The 25,572-nt window shown below is 42.5% G+C and overlaps 1 protein-coding gene across 1 annotated transcript in view; it reads right to left on the bottom strand.

Moving 5' to 3' along the window:
* The window catches only part of LOC138798507 (heparan sulfate glucosamine 3-O-sulfotransferase 1-like), a 129,996-nt gene extending 107,782 nt beyond the window's left edge, over nucleotides 1-22,214 (bottom strand). The window contains exon 1 of the mRNA XM_069979003.1: nucleotides 21,872-22,214. The gene's annotated coding sequence lies outside the window, so the exon portion shown is untranslated. The remainder of the gene's footprint in view (nucleotides 1-21,871) is intronic.
* Nucleotides 22,215-25,572: the final 3,358 nt, after the last annotated feature.

Raw genomic sequence — 25,572 nt, 5'->3', positions numbered from 1 at the left:
CTTTTCTTTTACTACAGGAGGCTCCCATACACATGGGATGATTGGCCAATCCTTCTAAATTTCTGAAGATATCGCACAAAATTGTTATATGCAACTTAGCTTGCTCAATGCACTAAGGGTGCCCCAAGTGCACCCCTCCCACCAATGACGCTACTTCATCAATAATAATTAATAAAATGGTCAATCCGGGAAGCTGAAGCCGAGTGTACTCTGGTTTCTGGGTGTAAAGTTTCTTCTGTGCCTAGGAGCCGTACTGTGCTCTGAAAGTCTTATAGTACCAACTTAGGATTTTGAGATTCTGGGCATAACAGCAAAGGGTAATCAGGATAAATATTGATGAATCTGATTCAGCAGTGGGAGGGGACATCAGCATGCTTGGAATGCTGGGACCGCCTCCAGTGCACTTAGCAATCTCATTTGCATATAATTATTTTTTGCAGTAACTCCGGAACAGAGCTACCAATTTGAAAGCCAAGGGCGTTGTTCTGCTCTGTGTCATGGCATCTGCCCATACAAAGAGGCTAGTTTATTTCTACAAAATTCCCTTTAATTGACCAAGAAAGATCACATTCTTCAGCTGATGTACAAGCTGACACTATGGTCTAATGGGCATGTGTGCAATACACAGCTAAGAGGCATTTATTTGAGGGTCCTCTAATGTAATTTCAAGATTTGTAAATCTTTCACGTCCAATACAATTGCATGATGGGCCACTTCTGGATCTACTGCTAATCCGGAAGTTCGGATCTCCATGGATATGTAGACACAATAAGACGGTTATACGTTTGACCCAATGGGCGTCACAATGGACACTTTTCCCCCTGCCCCCAAAAGCATTGTGGGCAACTGTCTATACTGTCTGCCCCTCAGCCATATATGACATAAGAGTCCACAAAATATAGATATTAAAAACTTGTTTCTGGGAAACATGTTTAATGTCAACTTTTTATAAAATGCTTTTAGCCATAAATGTGCAATCTCAGATTCTTCACCAATAACCTCTAACCATTGTTGTTGTTTGTGCAGTTTAGTTTCTTGTTAAAGAAAAAAAAAAAGGATAAAAGCATCTCGGAATGAATGAAGCAGTCAGAAATGAAGTTGACTTTTTACATTTTTTGATCCAACTTAATAACAGTGATTTGTGTACCGTAACTATTAGAAAATGTTCTCACGCTAAGAACAGAAATTGTGACTTTTTATCAGTGTTATTATAGCCGAGAACATTAGAATTTGAATCCCATATAATCAGTTTTTATTTTTTCTCTTTTTAGAACTGCTAAATTATTACTTTGCAGTCACCTGCAATAGACAAGCTGAAGATATATAAACTCATTTTGTCCCATTATACCCACAATAAAACAATGAGTAAAGCATGTGATTTTTTTCCCCCTTCTTTATCAGAGGATAATGTTCTCTACTATAACAGGGCAGTTTACAAAAGTTTTGTGTCAATGGGTAATTCCACAGCCATGAAAAGCTCTAATAATCATAAAAAGATTCTTTTAAAGATATTTTATCATCACAATACAAATGCATGAGAATTTCAATAGAGAGCAAGGTTCCGATTAGCTTTCTCCTAGGCGAGCATTAGAGTCTATTTTATATGTGTAGTTATCTGACTAAGACAACCCTTTCAGATATAGGACCATTGATCTGCTGGTCGCTGCAGGGCCAGATTCTATAACCGCCAACAATCAGCCGTTATCTCTGGGGAAGCAGCTTTGTGGCATTACAGATGACTTGCCATCTAAATGAATGGCACTCTGTGTAATGTATGGACAAGCTGTGGAGAGGGGGGGAGCAGACGGGGAGCCACTGTTACAAAGCTGTTCTCTGTTCTGGCTCATACAAGGGCTCCCCAGTGGTGGACCCCGCTCTTTTATCTCACAACCCTTTTTACTGGTCTAAGTCAACTTAAAATAAAAGTGACAAGGCTGAAGATTTATTTTCAACATATTAGAGAAATACTCGACTCATTAGAAATAACAATTGTGCTCAGAGGGGATGATAGACAGAGAGGTAGGAGGACATCTGTCTATAAGATTCATGGATACCATCTCAAAAGCTTTACATATGATTGGGAATAGGGACAGACACAGACTGCTGAGGGCCTATGTTACAAGAATGTACCTAGACCCCCCCCATATTCTAGTCATATCCTCACTCTCCTCCATGAGTCATTACAGTGCAGTTACATCCAGAGACTCATAGGATAAACTTTCTCTGATCGGAGTCAGTCAGTCTCCATCCAATATGATCTCATATAGAAAGCAGGCCACATCGGTGCCCCCATATAGTATATATGCCCCCTCAGTGGTCTAACTCCTACGTCGTTTTTTTTTTTTTTAAGAATGCAATGCCATGCGCTGTATTCTCATTTTGTTAGTTTAACGTCCGTTCTTTGGAACAATACCTGTTCACACAATGTAAAGTAAGGCCAGCGGCCATACTTTACATTGTAGTCAATGTTTAATTGAATTGCGAGCACACCCAATGGTGCCCACAATTCAACTGTAAAAAGATAATAATCCTGAAGCCGATACAGCAGTATTGGCTGCAGGAATGAGCCGTATGCCGCCCGGCAGAATAACACTGTGCGTTGCATAGCCTAAAAAACATTGGATATCTTTTATAGACATATATGGCAATGTTGCATGTACTTGGAAATGAAATAAAGATGTAAAGATTTTTTTCAGACTACCATAGATGCTATTGGACCCTCTCTGGTGCTTTTTGACCCTTCAACTTTGGTTGGTAAGTCCTATAGACATGTCAAATGTCTTGATAAGACCAAAAGAGATTGTCCCATAGACTTGCACATTGCAAGCGGGTGGCACAGAGCTGGGAGACAATGTGCTTACCATATACTTCTCCTGGCTCATTATTGCAACCAATCGGGGTCGGAACACCTATACCGCAACCAAACCAAAACAATTAAGATGTCTCTATAAGTGATAATGCCATTCAGGTGCTGGTTTTATAATACTGTTGCTACGCGCCGTACTGATGTTTTGTCTACTATGTTGTGCAGTATAGTTTCTTGTATTGTATAGTTTTAGATTTTTGTTTATTGAGTTCTTTGACTCTGGTGCTTAAACATTTTTTTATCCTATTTATAGGGGTTTGGTCCTGTGCCAGTGGGGTTGCAGGGCCATTTCTTGGCCTCCCTCCCCTGCTTGCGCTCACTTTGTGGGGTTGGAGCTCGCTGACCGACACAGTGTTGATTTAGTATAGTGACTCATGTGGACCAGAGGACCTGCATGTGTTACATGAGGCAATATGGTTTGATCAAATTATATACCAACATCCTGGCGTTGGTTTTTAAATGTAGCCGAGAGGCATTAGTGTCAGCCATAGGTGTGAGGTACAGCGCTCCTTTCTCTCCTTGTCTGTATTTTACTTTTCTCTCCTTTCTGAGTGGCTAGCACTTCTCCTGGTAAGACCCATGTGACCCAAATAAGCAGGAAGCACCTGTGCACACATGACAAGTACCTCCTATTTCTCCCATTCTACCTCCAGGGCAGTGGTGAGTGGTAAGAACTTGTTCACACTTGTGTTGCTTGGTGGCCGTTTTCTCTGCCAGCGGCGCCTGCTTGGTTTGGGGGGGGGGGGCTTGGGGTTGCAGGGCCTGTGTCAGTGGGGTTGCAGGGCCATTCCATGGCCTCCCATTCCTGCTTGCGCTCGCTTTGAGGGGTTGGCGGTCGCTGACCGACACAGTGTTGGTTTAGTGTAGGGACTCATGTGGGCCAGGGGACCTGCACGTGTTACATGAGGCAATATGGCTTGATCAAATCATATACCAACATCCTGGCGTTAGTTTTAAATGTAGCCAAAAAGCTTTAGTGTCATTCAGTAGTGTCAGCTCCTTTCTCTCTATGTCCGTATCCTATTTATATGTTGTCCTTCCCTCTTTGCTTGTTGCTTGCCCTCCATACAATGTACAATGTGACATCTCTCATTTTATCATAAATTGCCCTTTTAGACAGTGGTATATGCTTATGAATTTCTTGTGCGATTGCTGACTGGTTCCCCTGTTCTTCCCTACCATAAGTCCTATATGAGTTGTGGAACCAGTTGTTAGGACCCAGGGAAAGCGACTGCTAAAGGTAAAATCTGGTTCAGCAATCTAGCAACTCATACACTAAAAGATACACACATAAGAGTAAAAAAGAAAGGCAGAATTCAAGGTGTAATAAGGTGGACAAATGATGGTAAATGTCTATTCCATGTGAGTGTTAAAAGCTCCTTTCTCATTTACCATTTGTGGACACCGGCATTAATGTGCAGATCTCCCTAAAGGCAAAATAAGCCATGTTTGCTGCTCTCATATTCCCATTGGTTTTCACTTGATTAAAGGAATCTGCTTCATTATTGAAGCAAGCAGTAATTCCTCAGGGTATCACACTTCATTTTCTATCTGCAATAATAGGGAAATGTGGAAGGTGTTCTTTTCATAAAGGGAAATAATTTAACAGCGCTGTTTTATTCTGCAGTACATTCTCCGATGTCGCCTAAAACTACACATCAAGTTTAACTTCAGTTAAATATTGCTTTTACACTGAAGCCCCATCTCATGAGCCACTAAGAGGGGGACTAAATAACGAGCTATTCCATAACAAATTGCTTGTGTAAGAATAGTGCTGGACAGAAATTAATCTCATAATACACAGTAAAATCATGTGACCTAATTTAGTACACTTAAAGGGAAGGTGTCATCAGAAAATGACCTTTTTGGACCTCACCTCCAAAACACCCACTAAACTTAGGTTTTCAGTAGATTATACATCTGATTCTATATCTGCCCTATCACATGGGACGATTATTGTGTGGAAAATCATTATATAATTTGAATTGAAAAGATAATCGTTCTGTGTAATTTCAGGCAACGATCGAAAAATCTTTGTATTTCGTTGATCGTTGATTTAGATCCCCCCCCTAAAATCATTGTTAATTGTTTGCTAATTGTTTGATGTAATTCCACATTCTATTCTGTAGTTCCACATTTGTTCACTAATCGTTCAGTGAAATTACAAATCGTTCCTTCTTTTGCTGGGATCAAATAGAGTAAACGATTGTAGTAACGACTATCGTTCTGTGTAATATGGTGAACAATTTTTGGTTAACGATAAATGAGATTGTTAGCCGTTAATCGTTTAAAACCGCTTAATCTAATAGGACCCTAAGAAGTCCTCTCCATTATTTTCTTGAGCTAAGTAGTTCTCTTCATGCATTAACATGCCCAGTCTGTAGGCTTACAATGGTGAAATATGGAGAATGCTACAAATTACAGATATGGAATCAGCATCCTTTATCCTATAATGAAAAATAAAATGAAATAAAAATATTTTTAAAGACTTTGAATTTTCTATTTTTCCTGTCTATATTATAAAATAATCCTGAAAAATAGCAGTTTTTATTCTCCGCACTAGGCCTAAAACTTAGCTGAGACTTCCTGTTGGGTCTGTGGTGATAAGAGGAGGCTGCTGTAAAGTGATCTGTACAGAACTACAGCGACATGTGACACCAGTAGATAGAGGAGACAATAGCAGCTTCTTGTGGAATGACCTCTTCAAAGGTCACAGAGTACCAGGAATGTTTCAGTAAGATTTCAAATTCATCTCAATGGGACAGGTCCTGTCTATTGTCATATGTCCAGGAGGCTGCTGTAAAGTCATCCGTACGGAATTACAGTGACATGTGACACCAGTAGATAAAGGAGACAATAGCAGCTTCCTGTGGAGTGTGCTGAGTAATGTTTCACATTAATCTCAATGGGACAGGTTCTGTCTATTGACATATGTCCATGAGACTTGCTGTAAAGCATTTAACTTATTTCTGTTAAAAACAGCTCAGGCAAGAGTGCCACCCCATAACAATGTACAAAAAAAAAACAAATAAAAGAATACAATTAGAAAAAGAACATGTTTCAGTATCTGTTTCTAATCGGTTATAGAAAATCTAGATGTTTCAACAAACAATCAAGACACAAATGAAAATAAAACACACTGGAACACACAATAGTGCTCAACTCACTCTTCTGCTTTGCTATGTAACTTAGGACATGGTCAGCAGAGTTATCTCATCAGCTCAGACAATGTAAAAACTTTTTCAAAACCAATTGAGCTCTGACACATTTATATATCACTGTACTTGGCAAGAAAAAAGAATCCTATTCACAGTAAAATGTGACAGCTCAGTCTCCAGACAATCCTTTTTCCTGAATGATCATCTAAGCTTGGTTATGAAGATCATATCAAAGTTGCTCAGTTTCCTTCCTATATCAGGAAATTGTCAGTACACTGTTGGACTTGATACGGACATGGAGAAAAAGGAGCTGCTGCACCTCACACCTATGGCTGACACTAACGCCTCTCGGCTACATTTAAAAACCAACACCAGGGTGTTGGTATATAATTTGATCAAACCATAAGGCCTCATGTACCACGTGCAGGTCCCCTGGTTCACATGAGTCCCTACACTAAATCAACACTGTGTCGGTCAGCGACCACCAACCCTGCAAAGCAAGCCACAACAAGGGAGGGGAGGCCCATGAATAGCCCCGCAACCCCAATGTCACAGGACCAAACCCAATGGGCCCCCCTCCCGCCCGCACCCTGTAGGCTCCCCCAGCAGGGAAGGTGGCCGCCAAGCAACACAAGGTGTTCTTACTCACCACTGCACCCGGAGGTAGAATGGGAGAAAGAGGAGGTGCTTCCTGCTTATTGGGATCACATGGGTCTTACCAGGAGGAGTGCTAGCCACTCAGAAAAGGGAAAAAAGTAAAATACAGACATGGAGAGAAAGGAGCTGCTGCACCTCACACCTATGGCTTACTCTGTCGGACTTGAACCACTGGTTAATTTTTACATTTACATTTTACATTTTTGGGCTGGTTTCACACGCTGTAACTGTGCGGCTGTATTTTTTATGCGGCTGTAAATGTGCGGGTGAAACTACGGCCGTGGGAAAAAATAGACATGCGGCTCAAAACATACGGTCATTTACTTGGAAATCTGGTTCAACTAAAAATAACAAATAAAATGTTAAGAAAGTGATGGAAACACCTCTGGATGCATCTGGGAAAGCAGGGAACACAGTTTACATGACTCGCTATTACCGGGGTTTGCGATCCTCTGCACTATAGCCGATGTCTCTCATGGTTAATATATTGAATTAATAAAACACATTTTCTGTCTAATAAAGTCCCTTTTATTGTTCAATAATTAAATGTAAACGATTCCATCATTTTGCAATTAAATATACTGTTAAAATAAATATATATATAAATAAATGTATATTTATATATATATTTATTTTTTGACAGTATATTTAATTGCACAATGATGGATTCGTTAGAATTAAATTATTGAACAAAGAAACTGTATTTATTTAAACGAAAATGTGTTTTATTCATTAAATATTAATTAGTACAGGAAGCACTATAAGCCGGTAATTCATATGCCGGCAATAGAGCATTCTGTACTAATCATCACTTTACTTTAATGAAAACATCAAATGTTTCTTCTAATTATGTTATGACAATAACATTATTAGAAGAAACATTTAGAATTATATGTGCGCTCAGCTGATTGGCTGATCGGCTCAGCGCACATATAATTAGCGGGTCCGCAGCACAGTGACTTCATTGTGCTGCGGACCAGCGAAGAGGACACATCGGGGTGAGTATACAGCTCTCCCCACCCCCTCCCCGGCACTGCACCCCTCCCAGCAAGGAAGGGGGGTCACTTAACCCCTTCCTTGCTGGGATGGGTGCAGTCTGACATCAGTCTGGCCCCCCGGGGGTTAAGGGGGATGCAGTACATCCTCCCTTAACCCCTTGGGGGTCAGACTGTAAGCAGCGATCTGTAAAGATGCTGCATACTGTAAGGAGCACAACACCGCTCACAATGATGGGTGTTGTGCTCCTGTTTGTGTGTTTTGTGTGTTTCTCCCTTTTTGTTTTTCAGATATCGGTATCCTGGGGATTACGTCGGATTCCATGGACTACGTCGATGACCAGCGGTTGTTCTTTGAATTTTTTTTAATAAAATGGTCAATGAGGGTTGTGGGGGTGTTTTTATTTGAATAAAAAAATTTGTAAACTTGTGTCTTGTCTTTATTTCTTTACTTTATAGACTTAGTAGTGGAAGCCGTCTAATAGACGGAATCCATTACTAAGTTGGGGCCTAGTGTTAGCCGGTATAAAATGGCTAACACTAACCCCCCATTATTACCCCAGTACCCAATGCCACCAGGGGTACTGGGAAGAGCCGGGTGCCAGTGGTCCCGGAGCGTCAATATTGGCGCTCCTGGACCGGGCGGCAGCAGGCTGGTAAGATTTAGGCTGGGGAGGGCCTAAACCAATGGCTCTTCCCACCCTGGTGTTACCAGGCTGCTGTCGTTTGGTTTTTAACCCGGCTGGTTATAAAAATAGGGGGGACCCTATGCGTTTTTTTTTTAAATAAATAAATAATTAAAAAAAAACGCATAGGGTCCCCCCTATTTTTATAACCAGCCGGGTTAAAAACCAAACGACAGCAGCCTGGTAACACCAGGGTGGGAAGAGCCATTGGTTTAGGCCCTCCCCAGCCTAAATCTTACCAGCCTGCTGCCGCCCGGTCCAGGAGCGCCAATATTGACGCTCCGGGACCACTGGCACCCGGCTCTTCCCAGTACCCCTGGTGGCATTGGGTACTGGGGTAATAATGGGGGGTTAGTGTTAGCCATTTTATACCGGCTAACACTAGGCCCCAACTTAGTAATGGATTCCGTCTATTAGACGGCTTCCACTACTAAGTCTATAAAGTAAAGAAATAAAGACAAGACACAAGTTTACAAATTTTTTTATTCAAATAAAAACACCCCCACAACCCTCATTGACCATTTTATTAAAAAAAATTCAAAGAACAACCGCTGGTCATCGACGTAGTCCATGGAATCCGACGTAATCCCCAGGATACCGATATCTGAAAAACAAAAAGGGAGAAACACACAAAACACACAAACAGGAGCACAACACCCATCATTGTGAGCGGTGTTGTGCTCCTTACAGTATGCAGCATCTTTACAGATCGCTGCTTACAGTCTGACCCCCAAGGGGTTAAGGGAGGATGTACTGCATCCCCCTTAACCCCCGGGGGGCCAGACTGATGTCAGACTGCACCCATCCCAGCAAGGAAGGGGTTAACTGACCCCCCCTTCCTTGCTGGGAGGGGTGCAGTGCTGGGGAGGGGGTGGGGAGAGCTCTATACTCACCCCGATGTGTCCTCTTCGCTGGTCCGCAGCACAATGAAGTCACTGTACTGCGGACCGGCTCATTATATGTGCGCTCAGCCGAACAGCCAATCAGCTGAGCGCACATATAATTCTAAATGTTTCTTCTAATAATGTTATTGTCATAACATAATTAGAAGAAACATTTGATGTTTTCATTAAAGTAAAGTGATGATTAGTACAGAAAGCTCTATTACCGGGAATATGAATTACCGGCTTAGAGTGCTTCCTGTACTAATTAATATTTAATGAATAAAACACATTTTCTTGGAAATAAATTCAGTTTCGTTTGTCAATAATTTAATTCTAACGAATCCATCATTGTGCAATTAAATATAATGTCAAAAAATAAATATATAGATAAATATACATTTATTTATATATCTATTTTTTTTAACAGTATATTTAATTGCAAAATGATGGATTCGTTAGAAATAAATTATTGATCAACGAAAGTGTCTTGATTACAAATAAAATGTCTTTGATTAATTTAATATAGTAACTATTAGAGGCATCGGCATTCGGCATCATTCCCGGCTATTTTTGAAGTACTTTGTACGGACCGCCTGTCAATCCTCGGCCGCATATTCAGCCGCAAATAATGGTCTTGTTCATTTTTTACGGGTCCGTTTACGATAGGGCCGTAGATTCATACATAGTGTGCACTGTGCAGCCGCATATCCTATACTTCACAGCATACACACGAACCCTCAAATATACGGGCGCACTATTACATCCGTACATACGGCCGCACTATTACTACGTGTGAAACAAGGGTTGAACCATATTGCTATTGTCTTATAGGAGTATCAATGGAAATGTGTTAGAAATTCTTTTTCTTTTAGGAAAATGTGACCTCTAAACCACTAAAAGAAGAAAAAGTTATAACACAACACTGTAAATTATACAATTATTACATCACCTTACATTTATATGACAGCTACTCTTCACTCCAACTTCAAATCCAAGAGAATGCATAAAAAATACCACAAAAACTAAAAGTATATTTTACTTAACATTTAAGGTCTAAAAAAGGGCAGATCCTTCTTTCCCTGTGTAGTTCACTACTAGGTTTCTCTAGGCATCTAGAAGGCTAGAGATAGCGTGAGAATTCAGCAGAGTATGAAAATAATAAGGCTTTCCTCCTGCTTCATTCTCGAGTGAACATGTCAAGTGCTGAACTTCTAAATGCCCTAGCAGAGCACAGGAGACTGTGTGCTGCATGCAGGCTCGCTTAACAATATGGTGCATCCAGAAACTAAAAACGTAAAAAAAATAAACAATGTATATAAAAACATACACAAAAAAAAACACCTTCATAAAAAATGAAAAAACAAAAAACAGGCTGGGAGCGATACAAGAGGTTATGTAAACTACTCGGAAATTCAAATGTGCTGCTTTGCTAGAACAGAATTTCTGACAGCTATTCAATATACAGCATGAAAAAGACCAGAATACAATGGTAGCTCAATAGTTCTGGGACCATTTAGAGTTGTTCTTGCTCAGAAGAGACTTTTCTTTTGCATAAAAGTACAACGAGGATGGTTTGAAGCCCTAAAATTTTTGTATTGGTTTATTTTTCCTTTTAGTCTTTGGTTGCAGGCAAGAAAAGCTCAAAACACTATTTACTTTTTGATTTTTTTTAGATGATTATTTTATATTAAGATAGATACATACATACACAAAGGTTTACCCTGGGGATGAGAAGATGGAAATGATAACCCTAATAACATGTGCCTCCGGCTGTTATCTGCACTGCTTCATCTGCTCCTTGGAGATTCCTGCGTTAGACCATTCCACTCATCATCACATAGGTAATATAGATGAAAAAGAAAATGTTAATCAAGTTCAACTAGGGAAGTAGAGATGTGAAATATATGATGAAATAGGGGTCAACCTTAGAACTTAGTCTCCCCCATTGATACAGAAGAAAGCAAAACAAACTCCTCAAGTCAAGAGTCGATCAGCTCGCAAAGGGTAGAAAATTACTTCCTCAGGCTGGAAGCTGGACGAGCCTTCAAAGAGGAAACCTATACATTTAGATAAGTGTTGATGTTATTTGGTTCCAAGAAATCACCTCAGACGTTTCGAAGCCTCTAGCTCTTCCTGCTTTGATCAGCTCTTGACGTGACTCTATCACCAATGCACTCTCTATACACCTTCAATAATTGTTGGCCAAATGATTCTCTCTCCTGCACTAGTCAGCTTATCCTTTTTTTGTAAAAAGTGTATGGGTACCTTTAAGGTGGCAACATACCTTAGATTTAAGTTGGTGAAAGTGGAAGATTTCAACCAAAAAGGTAATTCGTTGGGTGAAATTTTACAGCAAATAATTGTTTTATCGCCTGAAAAGAAGGCAGACAAGTTGGAACTTTTCTAGCAATAGATGAAAGAATGTTTCCATAATAAAGATTGTTTCCCAAAAAGATTGTAAATTCTTCACCTGGTGACATCGATTGTGTATAGCCTAGTTTAAACAACTCAAATGGCTTATATTGACTAGAATGTGCATGGTTATATCGTTGAAACAAATGTCAGACAGCTTTGTCTGACTGTTATTTACTTATCATCCTTCTGTAATTTTATCTGATGTGTATGGCCACCTTAAAGTAAAAGAGCCTTGTCTCAGGGGCGGGGAGGCAGGGACAAGACACAACAGAGAGCCCTGATACTGAACCCACCAGCTGTCCCTACCTACTTGCCTCAAACAGCGCTAGGCAGCCGCGGACAACCAAGAAGAAGTTCCCTGTACTAGATATGTGCACGCAGAACAAGACGGACAGACAAACACAATATCGGATAGTAAACAAGCAAGGTCAGAACCAAACGGGCAGCACAGTACAAAATCAGGTTACAATCGAATAGTCAAAAAGTCAGGCAGAGGTCAAGTAAAAAAGTGGAAATAGCAGAGGGAATTCGGAATAGACAGGGGGAGCTGGGATCAGAAAGTACACCTTAATAGCCAGCGAGCAGGAACTGACTGCTGGCTCTTTAAATACAGGACCAGGAGCCCGGACCAGAACACCGGACCAGTGAACAGAGCCAACGGCATCCCTGGTTACTAGGGACGCTGTCGGTTATCCGTGACGTCACTCGGGAGGACGTCAACAGCGGCCCGGAGGCTGAGAGCAGCGCTTGATCCCGGTCAGGTAAATTCCTGACAGTTTTTGTACAAATTCATCATGTTCTTAGATATCTTAAACATTAGAAATAGATAACTGTCGTCTTCTCAGCGCCACTCTTGCCCTCAGTTTAACTATAGTATTGTAGTGAATGCAACCAGACACAACCTGTGGAAAGGTTTGGCAGCTGTTTCTTTGATCCTGGATAACCCCTTTAAGGCTGAAAACATTTTACGCAGCTTTAGGTTTCTAGTACACGGAGCGATTTTTAACGATTAACGACTAACAATAAACTATCGCAAACGAGATTGTTTATCGTTAACGTGAAATCATTGACCATATTACACAGAACAATATTCGTTAGTTACGATCGTTACTATGATTGTTATTGCAATCGTTACTAGGATCGTTTATTCCTTCTGATCCCAGCAAAGCAATGACCAATGTGCAATTACACTGAACGCTTAGTGAAAAAATGCGGAACTTGAGCGAACGAATGTGGAATTACAGCGAACGATCAGCGAACGATTAACGATAAATTTAGGTTCAGCTCTGCATCAACGATCAATGACATACAAACAATTTTTCGGTCATTGCCTGCAATTACACAAAACTATTATCGTTTAAATTAGAACGATTTAACGATTTTTCGCATGATAATCGTCCCATGTAATAGGGCCCTTAGTCATTCATATTCTTTATCCTTTGTATAGATCCCAAATCAAACAAAAAAAAAAACTATGAAACTGCTAAACTTCCTTCACTGGGTAGGGTCACTGTGTTCTATCAATCATTTCTTGAGATGGAAATTACTTAGCAAAAAAGCAAAAACTGTTGGTAGATCCTAACTTTTGTATGCCACCCCCCACATAGTCTCGTCTCTGCTTGTGACCGCATCTCCTTATCACCTTTTCCCCCATCTTGCCTCCGTGACTTCTCACCTATTAAATGAGATAGCATTAATGATTGCATGACACAAGGTACAAATGGTTGAAACGCACAGAACTGTGATAAAACGGAATAAAAATTTCCTGAGGTATTTCTACTAATTAATTTTTTTTAAATCAAACAAAAATGCCACCTATTCATCTAAATCCCATTAGACAATGCATAATGTCTTCTATTCTAAAGAGCTCCACATTTCAACCAACCACAATTACTTAAGCCCCTATTCCACGGGTCGTCAAGAGGAGCAAACGAGCACTCTCAGCGAGCGGGGGAGTGCGGGGGGGGGGGGGCTGCCCGGGTGATCGCTGATCGTCCGGGCAGCCCATAGGATATAGCAGCGTCTGCTGCCGATGCTCCTATTCAACGGAGCGACGGCAGCAGATCGCTGCTATATCAGTCGCTTGTTTTTCAACATGTTGAAAAACAAGTGACTGCAACGATGTCAGCTGATCGTTGCACTCTATTCCACGGGACGATTATCGTTCATAGCGGCCCATAGGATACAGCAGTGTCTGCTGCCGATGATCCTATTCAACGGAGCGACGGCAGCAGATCGCTGCTATATCAGTCGCTTGTTTTTCAACATGTTGAAAAACAAGTGACTGCAACGATGTCAGCTGATCGTTGCACTCTATTCCACGGGACGATTATCGTTCGTAGTGGCCGATATCGGCCGAATACGGACGGTATTCGTTCCGTGAAATAGGGCCTTTACACTTTAGATTGTAAGCTCATAGGGTCAATGTTCTCCTAGTGTATGTTTCTTAGGATTTCTACCTCGTTTGTCACTTTTGCTTTATTGCATTGTAATTGCTTTATTGCAGTTTTACTGTACTGGACTGTAAAGTGGCAGTGCATGCCGAGGTGCTATAGGCTGGGACATTTCTTGTAGGTAAGGAATGTCCAAAGTGGATATGCCCTTAAACAACTTCAGGACACGTGGCAAGTATCCCATTTGAATATCAGGCAAATGAACGTACTTGTCATGCCGATAGCAAAGACGTAAGTGTATCAATGCAAACAGGAGCAGGGCTATAGTAATTATACATGGCAGCAGTCACACTTAACTCTATGAAAGCCACAGAAATTACTGATTCATTCAAATGGAATGGCCGGCAATTTAAACAACTTTCCTGAAAGTGGTAGTTTATGTGATTACTAATTTATTTGAAAATCGCATTACTTAGCCCAGAAAAAAACCCTGCTCTAAAGTCTTGACCACTAGGTGTCTTCCTACCCTGTTACCTGCTGTCCAAAGTCTGTTGTTGAGGGGAATCTGTCTCTATTAATAGCTAAATCAGGAGAGAACACAGGAGAGAGACAGACACAAGAGAGACAGACAGACATACAGTACAAACTCTGAGCCTGTCTGCCTGCTGAAGATGATGAACATGATTCCCAAAAGATAAATCAAGGTTTCCCTCTCATTTTGACCACCCTAAGGATCATGGCAGCTTCCCATTGTATAAACACCAGCAGTATACCAGCCATATATAAAATTGTACCCCCACTCAGCACTTTTAATGTAACTAAGATGCAGTACCAGATACAACCAATAGACAGATGTGGCACTGTTTACGGAGTTAGGCAGCCATGTTTTTAAAATTATGTTCAATGTCTTTAAAATCAATACAGGAAACCGGGTTTGTCATCGCTGTGGATGGGTGATGATCACTTATGGATGATCAGGCTTGGAAAAAAATATTTAATATTTAACAAAAAAAATCCTAGCTTTTGAGAATCGGGATGTGTTTTAGATATTGCGAATGTGATCAAAACAGTTCCATCTGTTGTCAGTATATAGTAAAGGAATATTTTAACAGGACAGATGCAGAAAATATGCCGATTGCAGAAGAACAGAGCTGGTGTTAATTCCATAGTACAAAATAAACTAATAAAAATAATAAAGAAAAAAAAAGTTTCAAATCCATTATCATTTTCTAATACAATGACATCTGGGGGACATTTACTAAGAAGTCTAATGTGTTTAACTATTCTAATGTGGGTTGGTGTTTATTTTGTTCCAATCTGTTGTGTGTGATTTATGGAAAAGTCACACTGTCATAGTAAATAGTAAAAAGGTTGCAAACAAATTCACCTGGTATCGACCAGACATAGGTCTGCACCTGTTTGTGCGACTTTGTAAAAAGTTGCAAATGATAAATTGGGCACAAGTCCCAGATTATGCAAATTTTGGGGTGAATACTCAAAACAGGAAGATTTTTTTTTTTAAGTTGCATTTAAAAAAAAAAATGTCTGTCAAATACTGGTTCATAAACAGAACTTAGACCAAAAGTGGTTGAAAAATCCAATTATTCACCCAAAAATAGATGCAAAATCCTTGAAAAACTCCCCCCCCCCACATCAACATCCAGCAAAACCTATGTCCAGTCTCTGGCTATATCTACTACACACTTTCAGGAATCAGTAATTTCCCATATTAAGTAAGTTATGCCCATCTATACATTGCCAGGCATTTAACCAACCTCAAGTTTCCATCAAAATAGTCAGACTTAGTAAGAGCAGAATGAAATGTACAGTGAGAAACAAGTAATGCTCAAAATTGCACATTTTTTTCTAACTTCTTTGACTTTTGAAGAGTAAGGGGATAATTTGGGGGTTAATTTGGGCATCAGGAACATCAGAACCTCTGGCAGGCTGAGATCAGGTCACAGACACCAAGGTAGAAATAATAGTAATGGTGGTGGCTTACAGTGGTAGGGTGCAGCTGCAGTAGTGGTGGGTAGAGATGAGCAAATCTCGAGCGTGCTCAGGTCCATCTGAACCCAAACGTGCGCCATTTGATTACCAGTGGTTGCAGAAGTTGGCTGCAGTCACAGGCTATGTTCATACAACGTAAGTTTTGTATTAATCACGGACGTTGTTACCGATTTGCAACAACGGCCATGATTAATACAAAACTTATGTTTTGCACTCTCCATTGTGTTCAATGGTGAATTGGGATGTGGGCGCACACGGAAGCGCCCATGTCCCAATTCAATAGAATTTAAGTTTATCAGGTCGATATCGTCCTGGACAAACTTCCCAGACACCGGCCGTTCTGTGACACGGCTAGGTCAAAGAAATGTCGGTGTCTTACGTAGTGTGAACCCAGCCATAAGCTGTATTCTATGTTTTCCAAGACTCCCTAGGGCTGCATTCAACTTATGCAGCCACTGGTAATTAAATGCTGCATGCTCGGGTTTGGACGGACCTGAGTGTGCTCAAGTCTTACTCCTTTCTAGTGGCAGGTCAATTTTATAGGGCAGAGGTGGGTAACAGTTCAGTCATATGGTGGCATAAGTGTTGAAGTAAGACTTTCCACATCAGCACTATAGAGCTTTGAGGTTATGAATCTATCCAGCGGCATGTACCTACCATGGAGACCACTGTAGACACCAGCAGTGAGCAGGACAAGGTGTGCATGGCACACTAGGTCTCTGCACTAATCTCTTTCCTCAGAAGGTTTAAGGATTTAGAGATCTCCTGTATAGCTTTTGTATCTGTTCCTGCTCTCCTGTAAATTAACCCCACTCTGTCTTCTAGCTTCTGTCTCTGACAGAACCGAACCATCTGTCTTGTTGCTGGCCCATATTGTTAACCAAGAATCTGTGCCACCTACCACAGCCTTCTCGTCTATTACTGTCTCCTTCTCTGCTTGACCCCTATGTACCATGCTAGCTCTTACTTTACTTGGACTGTGGACTACTGGCCTTACCCCTTGGTACCATGCACTGGTATCATCTAGACCACTTGGCCAGCTGCTTCCCCCTCTGGGACTATGCTTAGGAGGTGACTTAGGAGGTAACCTGGCAGATCGGCGCTTGCTTGCTCCCAGAGATCCCCGTGTAATAGGGGCTTTAGACTTTTCAAGTGACCCAAAACCACACTGGTTTGGTATGACAGCTGGTCTACACCCATTGCCCATTACAGGTAGTCTCCTCTAAAGACTGGATGAGCTGCCAATATTTAATCTCTAGACACCCATTCCCCATTATGCTGTAAGAGATAAATCATTGAGAGTACTTCTTCTGCATGACACCTACTATGATCATACAACAGCTGTCACATTCAAAAAATGGACTACCAAAACAAAGAGCTATGACAAGATAAGAGGAGAACACATTTATCTCATCATTTATCATGAACGATATTGACTACTAGCAAGTTCTTCTGATCTCCCCACATGGGATCCTACCATCCTGAGCACCACAACAAGTCATGCACCATTTAATGTATAGAACTTCTGTATATTATTACAGGGCAATAGAATACATCCCCATAGTATATAGGCAGGATATTAAGGAGGGTGGCTATAAATGCACATCCTTCTGAACGCAGCCATAACCCAGTTACCTACGCTGACTTCTCCAAAGAACATATTTTGTTCTAAACCCAATCCCCCTGACTGATCACTTCACGAAATCTGCAATGCAATGAAGGCTTAAAATAGCCTGAAAATGTGTGAAATTTAAATATTTCTCTGTAAAGTAGCATGTCATGTAGCTGGAAGATGGCAGAAAGATGACAAGTGCCTAATGTTACACTTATGAGTCACGTTCTTGTACAGTACATTCATCAAGGCTTCCCTCCTAATTGCCTGTACCTGGTTCAGTCCTCACATCTCTCTGCGTTACCTTCTCTCCGCAGCCGTATAATCTGCTTCTATTGAGTTACACAATTAGCTGTTTGTCCCCTTAATGGCTTTTTTTTGCAAGGTTTATAGACTGCACAGACTTACATCTCCTTCAAGTGGCCTCTCCAGAGACTGTGTGAGTTTTCCGATGTGGAGATTTAACCAAGTGGGATTACCATTAATGATTCTTTTTTCCTGGACTTTGCTTCTAACACTTTGCTTTGGATAAACTCTATTGAGGTTAAGCAAAGTTTTGCATTTGTAGCTTTAGATATATTATACTTGGTTGTTTTATATGCTTTACTTGGTTTTATACGTTTTTGTTAACCTCTAGGGACCCAAAAGTTAGGTTATTCTTATATAAGGCGCACATAATAAAGAGATTATTAAAGGGGGTTATCCAGTGCTACAAAAACATGGCCACTTTCTTCCAGAGACAGCATGACTCTTGTCTCCAGTTCAGGTGCGGTTTGCAATTAAGCTCCAATCACTTTAATGGAAATGAGTTACCCCACCCAAACTGGAGACAAGAGAGGGCTATTTTTCTGTAGCGCTCGATAATCCCTTTAAGTATATACAAGAGAGTTACCTGGGATGGGCACTGCCCTTACCACCTGAGCTGGGGTCCCCCTTCTACATGACCCTCTTTTCCTGCATATAATCCACTACTCAAAACACATGAAAACTGTTAGGTCAGACACAGTGCACTTATACTTATATAGTGCCAACCCACCTTAGGCACTCAGTGTGCCCCCATATGTTGTCCAAGAGCCCTTATGTGTCATGATATTCCATGTTAAAACACTTACCCCCTATACACATCATAGAGGATAATTGTCAGATCATTGGCTGTCTCTATGATATGATCTTGAGAAGTCTTTGTTCTAAATAGAATGTCAAGTTGCACATGTACCCTGCCGATCCATTCTATGTCTACGATGCTGCCCGAGATAACCCAATGCTGCTCCATTCAAAAGACTCAGGGTCCCAATCTTATGATCACAGGGGGTCTTAGAACTGTGGATAGCGGGTAATTGTTTTAACTTTGAATACCCCTTCAAGAAAGATGAAAAAAGACTACACTTATTTGGTGTCTCATTGTGTTTTTCACACAAACTTTTATAGTTCAGAATTCTTTAAAAAGTTGAGTGGACATCTGATAGTTTTGTCAGTCCATATAGCTAAAACTGATGATGTTAAAAATACTGACCTAAGTACTATGTGAGAACTCAGCCTAACTGCTCTTATCCCAGAAGCCATTCCAATAATACTACTATATAAAGGAATAACTATTTTGGCAATTTTCCATTAGAAGTGCTAACACTTCCATACATGTATACGATATATTCCTATCTGCTCTAATTTACCAGAATTTCATCTGTCATTCAGGATCTGTAAAAAGTTGTATGACAGCTTGTCACGGTAGTCACCCTCCCCATGGTTCCTTATTAGACCAAAGAATTTAAAGACTTCAGAAAAGTCGAGAACTCAATGACTTCTATTAAAATAATAGCACGGTGCAGTAATTTCCACCCGGCCTCCTGTTCATCATATAATAACGGGATATAATACAAATGGATGTTTATTTTATTAAGAGCTCGCCAAATAATGTATAGGAGAGAATAATAGCAGAAAAGCCGTATAATACGTCCATTATGGGGAACTAGTCGGCTCTGCCATTTACTACCTTAATATACAATAGATGCCCCGTTGTACTGACCTGCTTTTATTCCATAATACAACAGACAGACATTTCAATTTCATACTGTGGAGGAAAAATGTCTCTGCTCGACTTTATGATACATAATGAGGAAAACTGGGAGGTTAGAGAAAGGCGCTTGTTTCACAACATTAAACAGAATGTGTCAAACTGGGCATTTTTCTTCAGCAGTTCAGGTAAGTCCGACCTAGGAGAAGCGCGGCTCCTACGTACACATAGAGCATCAAATGCTCAGGACTGGCTGCTGTGAATTAATGGAGCGTATTCTGCGTGCTAGGAACATGGATGGCAATGTCCCCAGTGCATACACAAGCTCTCATGCTTATTATTTCCATAAGTGCTCGTGTAAACCATGCAACATACATAAAAAAGACTTTATAGCCTAGTTCTTTTCTTTTCAGAAACAGCGCCACTCTTGTCTGTGGACCATGTCTAGTACTGCAGCTCAGGTCCATTCATTGGGGGGGGGGGACATGGAGCAACTGATGATTTTTCCTGGAAAAGTGATTATTTTTACCCTAAGATGGATGGCTTAGAAAAGTGATGCCCTCTTCTTTTTAAGAAGATCTTTTAGGGGGATCATATAAAGTCCAGTGCAGATGTTAACCAGGATGGGCACTTACACAGCGAGTCTACAGCAAATCATATACGGTTTTATAGGGTTATCCCAATCTGAGTCTGGTTTGGATCATATTTGACCACTTATATTATGGTGGAAATATTTATATACTGGGCAGTTATGTTATGTAGACATCACATAAGGGGTCTCACGTGTGACGTATTCCACCTTATGCCGAGCACCATCGCATTGCACAGATGGGATACGTTTTGTGACATTTGTCCTAAATTTAAAATCACCATAGAAACAACTCAGAAGTTTCCACATAATAACATAATAACCCCCCCCCCCAGTCTACTTTGCATATATGAGTAGTAAAAGTCATAATGAGGAAAGAAAACAATGCCAGGCTTTAACTACAAAAAAGTATTTGAACAATAAAAAATAGCATAAATAATGGATATATAAGGGTCTCTGTAAAGAAGTGTGTTCATGGGAGCAAATCTAATGAGCTAAATATCTGCATGGAAGTTGCACGGTACTCCTTAGAGGGTCTGGTATAGAACGTGAGCCCAGATGGGGAAAAGGAACTCCAATAGATGTCTATATAGATAGGTATGGAGACGAGAGAAGAAAATAGTTTGGGTAGACAGTTATTTATGAGATAGATAATTGGTTGTAAGAAAGGTGAGTATTTAAAAGAGGATAGATAGATAGATAGATAGATAGATAGATAGATAGATAGATAGATAGATAGGAGATAGATAGATAGATAGATAGATAATATTAATAGATAGATGATAGATAGATAGGAGATAGATAGATAGATAGATAGATAGATAGATAGATAGTAGATAGATAGATAGATAGATAGATAGATAGATAATATTAATAGATAGATGATAGATAGGAGATAGATAGATAGATAGATAGATAGATAGATAGATAGATAGGAGATAGATAGATAGATAGATAGATAGATAGATAGGAGATAGATAGATAGATAGATAGATAGATAGATAGATAATATTAATAGATAGATGATAGATAGGAGATAGATAGATAGATAGATAGATAGATAGATAGTAGATAGATAGATAACATTAATAGATAGATAGATAGATACATGATAATAGATAAATGCAGTTTAAAAATCAAAGCTAAAGTTTCCTATACATTGACTTCTTATACTCTCTCCCAGTAATATACAATTATTCCGATCACTAAGCATCTGATGGACTTACTGCCCCTCAGTGGGGGCTCCATAGAGAAGTTTACCTGTTCCAGGTGCCCACAGAGTCCAACTCATAATACAGCAGAGATCACACATCTCACTACTGATATAACAATATAGATTTTACATAGTACATGAATACTGTATACAAACACAACATGGCAATAAAATACTAAAAACAGGTCATTGCAACATGCCCAGTATATAAGTCTCTGGATATTGTACCATAAAGGATACTCTGATTTAGGATACAAAGCTAAACCATATCCAGTTGCATATAGGAAGGTAACCCATAATAGTAAATATATAACTTATACATCTATAGAAGTGATAGAAAGTAACCATACATAGCAGGGCTATGTCAGGGAGAGTACTGTACCTCTGATAGAGCCATATAGTGGCAGCAGGGATGAGATGTACAAAGTGCCCCCAGCTTTTTTTTTCCCAGAGAGAGGGCAGCTATGTGACCACAGATGAGGAGGCTGACAAACTGTGGGGATCTCAGTCACTGTCCTCTTCCACTGTGCAGCCTATGGCAGAGTCTTGCTCCACACACATGCAGGACCAGCATCCATCTCATGACTTATTAATCAGTCCCACTGACCAGAGTAGGAGAAGAGACAGAACAGAGGAAGATCTTGGGTGGAATAATGCAAAAAAGCAGCAGCAGCATCATCAGCAGCCAGTTGACTACAAGCTTCTTTCTCTTGTGAATTCCTCATCATCTCCTCTGCCTCTCGCAGCCTCATAGAGAACAGTGTGAGCAGCAGCAGCAGCAGCAGAGCACTGTGCACACTCAGCTGCTGCATTTACCAGGGCAAGTGAAGCTGTTAACCAGTTCAGCAGCAGGAGCTGGGATGTCTTGCAATGCCTGATTGGAGACAATAGGATCTCCCTATTGGACAGCTAGCATTGTTCTCTTATTGGTGACCAGATACTTAGCTGGCTTGCTTGCTGGTGTGCATGCTCTCTATAAAAGCTCATCCTATGTAGAAGACATCCTAGAAGTGCCCTGCAGGTAGGAGAGATGTGTTAGTCAGGCTAGTCAGGGTTTTAGGGAGGAGAAAGGATACAGGATTTACATCAGGCTGGGAAATGGGATCTATCAGAGAGCAGATGGGAAGATGGTCCTCCTATGTGCTACAGTTACTACATACAGGGCTCTAGTGATAGCTGGAACAAGTCCTAGAAGAACTGAGCACTTATTGTTTTGTTTTTTTACTTTTCATGATTTACCTACAGTAGTTCCTGTATGTACCTGTAGTACTCACATATTTTGTTATAGGTTAAATCCACAGGTACAGGCATTTTTTTGTTGCTGTTTTTATATATCCTGTTTTTCCGAAAATAAGACAGTGTCTGACTCTCCCCCTCACTGTCCCATCAGTCCTGTCTCTCCCCTCACTGTCCCATCAGTCCCGTCTCTCCCCTCACTGTCCCATCAGTCCCGTCTCTCCCCTCACTGTCCCATCAGTCCCGTCTCTCCCCTCACTGTCCCATCAGTCCCGTCTCTCCCCTCACTGTCCCATCAGTCCTGACTCTCCCCTCACTGTTCCATCAGTCCTGACTCTCCCCCTCACTGTCCCATCGGTCCTGTCCCTCCCCTCACTGTCCCATCAGTCCCGTCTCTCCCCTCACTGTCCCATCAGTCCCGTCTCTCCCCTCACTGTCCCATCAGTCCCGTCTCTCCCCTCACTGTCCCATCAGTCCTTTCTCTCCCCTCACTGTCCCATCAGTCCCGTCTCTCCCCTCACTGTCCCATCGGTCCCGTCCCTCCCCTCACTGTCCCATCGGTCCTGACTCTCCCCTCACTGTCCCATCAGTCCCCTCTCTCCCCTCATTGTCCCATCAGTCCCGTCTCTCCCCTCACTGTCCCATCAGTCCTTTCTCTCCCCTCACTGTCCCATCAGTCCCGTCTCTCCCCTCACTGTCCCATCGGTCCTGTCCCTCCCCTCACTGTCCCATCGGTCCTGACTCTCCCCTCACTGTCCCATCAGTCCCCTCTCTCCCCTCATTGTCCCATCAGTCCCGTCTCTCCCCTCACTGTCCCATCAGTCCAGTCTCTCCCCCGTCTCTCCCCTCACTGTCCCATCAGTCCCGTCTCTCCCCTCACTGTCCCATCAGTCCCGTCTCTCCCCTCACTGTCCCATCAGTCCCGTCTCTCCCCTCACTGTCTCATCAGTCCCGTCTCTCCCCTCACTGTCCCATCAGTCCCGTCTCTCCCCTCACTTTCCCATCAGTCCCTTCTTTCCCCTCACTGTCCCATCAGTCTCGTCTCTCCCCTCACTGTCCCATCAGTCCAGTCTCTCCCCTTACTGTCCCATCAGTCCCGTCTCTCCCTTCACTGTCCCATCAGTCCCGTCTCTCCCCTCACTTTCCCATCAGTCCCTTCTTTCCCCTCACTGTCCCATCAGTCCCGTCTCTCCCCTCACTGTCCCATTGGTCCCGTCTCTCCCCTTACTGTCCCATCGGTCCCGTCTCTCCCCTCACTGTCCCATCGGTCCCGTCTCTCCCCTCACTGTCCCATCAGTCCAGTCTCTCCCCTTACTGTCCCATCAGTCCCATCTCTCCCCTCACTGTCCCATCAGTCCCGTCTCTCCCCTCACTTTCCCATCAGTCCCTTCTTTCCCCTCACTGTCCCATCAGTCCCGTCTCTCCCCTCACTGTCCCATTGGTCCCATCTCTCCCCTTACTGTCCCATCAGTCCCGTCTTTCCCCTCACTGTCCCATCAGTCCCGTCTCTCCCCTCACTGTCCCATCAGTCCCGTCTCTCCCCTCACTGTCCCATCAGTCCTGACTCTCCCCTCACTGTCCCATCAGTCCTGACTCTCCCCCTCACTGTCCCATCGGTCCTGTTCCTCCCCTCACTGTCCTATCGGTCCTGACTCTCCCCTCACTGTCCCATCAGTCCCCTCTCTCCCCTCACTGTCCCATCAGTCCTGTCTCTCCCCTCACTGTCCCATCAGTCTCGTCTCTCCGCTCACTTTCCCATCAGTCCCTTCTTTCCCCTCACTGTCCCATCAGTCCCGTCTCTCCCCTCACTGTCCCATCAGTCCCGTCTCTCCCCTTACTGTCCCATCAGTCCCGTCTCTCCCCTCACTGTCCCATCAGTCCCTTCTCTCCCCTCACTGTCCCATCGGTCCCGTCTCTCCCCTCACTGTCCAATCAGTCCCTTCTCTCCCCTCACTGTCCCATCAGTCCCGTCCCTCCCCTCACTGTTCCATCAGTCCTGACTCTCCCCTCACTGTCCCATCAGTCCTGACTCTCCCCCTCACTGTCCCATCGGTCCTGTCCCTCCCCTCACTGTCCCATCGGTCCTGATTCTCCCCTCACTGTCCCATCAGTCCCGTCTCTCCCCTCACTGTCCCCTCAGTCCCTTCTCTCCCCTCACTGTCCCATCAGTCCCGTCTCTTCCCTCACTGTCCCATCAGTCCTGTCTCTCCCCTCACTGTCCCATCAGTCTGTCTCTCCCCTCACTGTCCCATCAGTCCTGTCTCTCCCCTCACTGTCCCATCGGTCCTTTCTCTCCCCTCACTGCCCCATCAGTCCCGTCTCTCCCCTCACTGTCCCATCAGTCCCGTCTCTCCCCCCACTGTCCCATCAGTCCTGTCTCTCCCCTCACTGTCCCATCAGTCCTGTCTCTCCCCTCACTGTCCCATCAGTCCCGTCTCTCCCCTCACTGCCCCATCAGTCCTGTCTCTCCCCTCACTGTCCCATCAATCCCGTCTCTCCCCACACTGTCCCATCTGTCCTGTCTCTACCCTCACTGTCCCATTAGTCCTGTCTATCCCCTCACTGTCTCATTAGTCCCGTCTCTCCCCACACTGTCCCATCTGTCCTGTCTCTCCCCTCACTGCCCCATTAGTCCTGTCTATCCCCTCACTGTCCCATTAGTCCTGTCTCTCCCCTTACTGTCCCATCAGTCCCGTCTCTCCCCTCACTGTCCCATCAGTCCCGTTTCTCCCCTCACTTTCCCATCAGTCCTGTCTCTCCCCTCACTGTCCCATCTGTCCTGTCTCTCCCCTCACTGTCCCATCTGTCCCGTCTCTCCCCTCACTATCCCATCAGTCCCGTCTCTCC

This window comes from Dendropsophus ebraccatus, chromosome 8 (assembly GCF_027789765.1).
Source record: "Dendropsophus ebraccatus isolate aDenEbr1 chromosome 8, aDenEbr1.pat, whole genome shotgun sequence".
Classification (NCBI taxonomy): Eukaryota; Metazoa; Chordata; class Amphibia; order Anura; family Hylidae; genus Dendropsophus; species Dendropsophus ebraccatus.
Note: the sequence above shows the minus strand (reverse complement) of the source record. Positions and strands in the feature narration are given on the sequence as shown.